This window comes from Athene cunicularia, assembly GCF_003259725.1.
Source record: "Athene cunicularia isolate RWA chromosome 3 unlocalized genomic scaffold, athCun1 chr3_part1, whole genome shotgun sequence".
NCBI lineage: Eukaryota > Metazoa > Chordata > Aves > Strigiformes > Strigidae > Athene > Athene cunicularia.
The window spans coordinates 6,320,345-6,324,780 of NW_020799097.1; positions in this window are offsets into that span (position 1 = coordinate 6,320,345).

Sequence of the window (4,436 nt, forward strand, 5' to 3'; positions counted from 1 at the left end):
CTGATTCAGCTCTCATCACTCTCAAATATATCAGCAGCCTTTTGGGATCATAGCCCCGGAGGCTACAGTGCTATCAACAGGAGATGTAGTATCTCCTCCCCAGCACAAAAGTTCTCATTTTTGTATCCAAAATCCATGTTACCCCCTTCAGGCAGAGTATCCCACTGGAGCTCGTCCCAGTTGTTTGCTCATTTGCCATGACTCCTTCCTTGCTTGTCTTTTCTGAAGCTGCAAACATAATAGTTGCACTGCACCTGTACATTAAACTCTTTTGATGCTTGTTACTCCAGTATTCTGCTTGGTACTTGGGAAATATGACGTATCAAATTTCTAATGCAGTAAAAACAGTACATGAGTGAAAAAGCCTGATACAACTTAGGAAAGTTAGAGTATAGATGTAGTTCCCATCTCCCAGGTAGCTGCTAGACAGCCCTCTAGGTAATGCTCCTCCGTAGTGGTTGGTTTTATGGAATGACATATTTTTACTCAGCAAGAAACTTGCCCGTAGTTTTTAAATTCCAAGTTTTGCCTTAAAATCAAAATATTTCTGAAGAGTCTGGGGTACAGCTGTTTCATCAACATCTTAAAATATATGAACTAAGAGATTTAAAATATTTCTTCTAAATATTTTGACAATAACTCTACAAGTAATACAATTTACCAGTAACACAAACATGACAGTTCCAGTTCAGGAAAGCACATCACTTATCCAAAGTCTTACACACATCCGTTACTAGCAATAAGCAGGCTTGAGTGCTCTGATGAGTGTGAGCAATACTTACAACTTTTAATCCATATAGACTTTGCAGCAGTGGGTAATTACCACGATTACCCCAACATATCAAGGAGGAAACTGAGTCACTGTGGGATTAAGTGATTTGCCTAAAGAGCGCAGTGAGTCAATAGTAGAGCTGGGAATAGAGCACAGAATTCCCTGCGTTATCCATTGGAGTCCTCAGATAATATCATTTTATAAATGCTCTATCTTTGTAAAGACTTCAGTGCTATAATTATCTTCCCAGGACTCTCATGGAAACAAGATATTTATAACTCCATTAAGCCTTTCCTAGTAATTTTATGATCAAAGTGAAAAAAATAAATAATGCTGTGCCAGTCAGTCGCATGTCCAATGTCATTCAGAATGGCTACATGATGAAAGCTTCTCCTTGGTTGTTTCAATTAAACCCTTGCTATCTTTTGAATGCCTTTCTTGTGTCTAATTCCCCTTTCACTGCATACCGGTGGAGAGGAAGTATTTTTTGCCATGTGATGAGCCACTCATTTAGAATGTACCAAATAACTGGGAAAGATGCTTGCTGCCAATAAAGCCTACTGGTTTATGCTATAAATGTGACCTTTTAAAAAAAATATTTTTCCTAAAAGCTCTTGACATTTGCCAGTTTCATCCCAAAGGAGCAAAGTTACCTCAGTATTTCCACTAACCCTTGTATATCTGTAAAATTACATCGCAGATGCCAACACTAACTGTAAACAACAGGTTAGTGACTGAGACATTCAGACCCTGGTTCAGCAAAGCACTTAAGCATGTGCTTAAATTGAAATCCATTCTTATTCTGCAAATCCATTTTAAGTGTTTGCTTAAAGCAAAACACATGCTTAAGTGGAGTTTTGCTTGGCACAGTGCTTAGGCACAGCACAGAGCTAGGGCCTTAGAATTAATTTCTTTTTGAAAGGAAGTCATTATTTTTAGCTTACCTCTCAGTGGCTACAGCCATATCTTTTAGTCCCCAGATATCTATTTTCAGGAGGTATACGTGCTAAGCCTAAACTTCTGGTTTCTGTGACAATCAGTAGCACAGAAAAGATATCGAATGCCATTACCAGCGTAAAGAAAGAGACCACTTGAAATACTTGACTGCTAAGTACAGATGAGAGGGGCCTTCAGTGAGGCTCATTAGAGGGAAGACATAAAAGAAGTCGTGATTATTCTGGGAGGTGGCTGCTGATACGGGCGATCTTTTCACTGTGCTGGCTGAAGAAGATTGACTTGCAGTAGGTCAACGATTTTAACTCAGAATGTTTTGATAATTTTTCTGTCAAATATATTTCCACAGGAAATTTAGGATTTCAGGAAAAATGTTTGTACTTTCCTCAAAAGTATCAAAAAATGTTTGGCTGCAGTGTGATGGTTTCCCTGTTTTTTTTTCATGAAACTCTTCTTTAATATACAATAAACCCCCAAAATATTAAAGGAAATTTCATTTAAAAGAGTTTTATTGCACATAACTCTAGAGTTCCTCTTGCTCATCAAGACGACTCCTACCATTTGTTTCACTTGCTTAGACATGGGAGTTACTTATCCCAATATAAATGAATACCCACATGTAGTCCTGGCCAGCCCAAACCGTGGGTTTTGCTCAGATAGATCTGGCCCATGACATGTCTGGAGGAGGAACAATGGCATTTTCTAAGAATTTTTTTTTGAGGGATGCCCCACTGCATTCCCTTTAATATCCATACTTCCTGCAGGGGTAGAAATACAAAGACAGGTCAAAATACTTTTTTTTTTTTTTTCTTTGTGGGCTTAAAAATCTCCTGTTTCATACACCCTTGTGGTAGTATGAATAAAACATCATTCTGATTCCTGCTACTGATACATAGAAAAGCTTTCTAACGGTAGGGAGAGTCAGGTAAGAGGACAAATGCCCCATGGAAATTCAGCACTGCTGTATTTAAAAGCAGCCTGGACAAATACTTTAAGAAGAATAATGTAGATACTGTTAATCCACTGCAGAGTAGGGTATTGTGATGACCTTTTAATACCTGTTTAACCCTGTCCCAGTGGGAAACTGCTGCCTTTCCCTCCCCCAGAAGCTTCAGAATTGTTTCCAGGTAGAAGACCCCGTTTAGCTCAATCACTTGACCACTGCATTGCTTTATTAATCCACCTCCCTTGGTTTTTTCTACCTAGGAAAGTATGGCAAGTGCATGGAGCTGTCCCCCACCGCAGGGCAGTCACACAGCGACGGGATCCCGGAGTCAAGCCTGCTTTTCCTCAGCTGCTTGTTTGGGATCTCTCTTTGGCTGTCAAAACAGGTAATTCTTCCCTGCCAAAAACCTACGTTTTAATAAAAATGTCCTGCCTTTCAGGACAAATATTTTCATGAGTGATTCTAGCCTGCTACAAGTTGCTAACTCTGGTAGCCCGATGGAGGTGAGGCTGCCACAGCTCCGCGCCCCTGGGTCCAGCCAGCAGCGAGGCTGCACGTGGGTACCCAGCAGGGACACGCACAACCACGCGTGTACAGCGTGTGTGTGCACTGATGGCCCCGCGGGCCACACAGGCAGAAACACTCAGCACTCTCAAGCAGCACCAACCGCCTCGTCCTGCTCCCCTCTCTAACAGATCAAGGTGGAAGTCTGCAAGTGTGAAATATATGTAAAAATACACATGTACGATACGGATCCCTCTGGTAGCTGTTCTTGAATCCTCGCTCTCCCCAGCTCTGCCCAGAGACACACACATGTACACACACATGTACAAGTGGGTCTTCATCAACTCCCAGGCTCCATGGGCCCTCTGGCCTGCACCTCCTGGTCCCTCTGGCAGCCAGCTCCTCCAGGTGCCTCACCCTGGGGGACACAACACACATCACCTACTCGCCAGCTAGCCTGGCTGGGTTTTTGTCAGCCATCACACGCTGACATAACGCATCCACACAGTGCGCGCGCACACACACACACACACACACACACACACATATGCTCCCCCCAGCTGCTGGCACCATGGACTCACGAGCTCTCCAACCCATAGTTCCACTCCAGTTGAGGCACTCACACCCCGATTCCCACACGTGCACACTCAAGAGAGGCCATCACCCTGGAAAAGAATTAAAAACAGAGTGTAAGGAGAAGACAGGACAGACCACACGGATCAGGGCACAGCCGGAGCAGCATACTGCTCAGCAATCGGTGTACGTGCAACTTTTATCCCCTTATCCCTCTGTTTTCCTATCTTTGTTCCCCACAACCCACCTTGATCTCTTCATTTCCCCACCTTTGGTTCCTCCCCTAAACATGCTGTATGAAGTCTCGTGCTGCTCCTCTCCTGCACCCCACAGTGTGTCCCATGCCCGCAGGCAGCGCTCCCCCCTCAGCCCAGAAGGTGGGAGTTGCTCCCGGTGTTGCTGGCGGGTGTCACCCCAGGACACGGCCAGCCCCTCGGGGGGGTGGGCAGGGCATTGCTCAGGGTCCCCACCTGCTTTTACTCCTCTGTGTACAGGGGGAACGTGGTTTTTATCACATGCCCTAACTGCTCACAGGCTGTTCTTGCAGGATGTGGAAGACAAATGTAGTTCTCATCAGACACAAGATCACACCATGTCTGAAAAACTCAGCAATGTGCAGAAGCTACATCAGAACTGTGACTGTGTTTAGGACAGATTACGACCCATGGGCAGTGGTCTGTTGTAAAT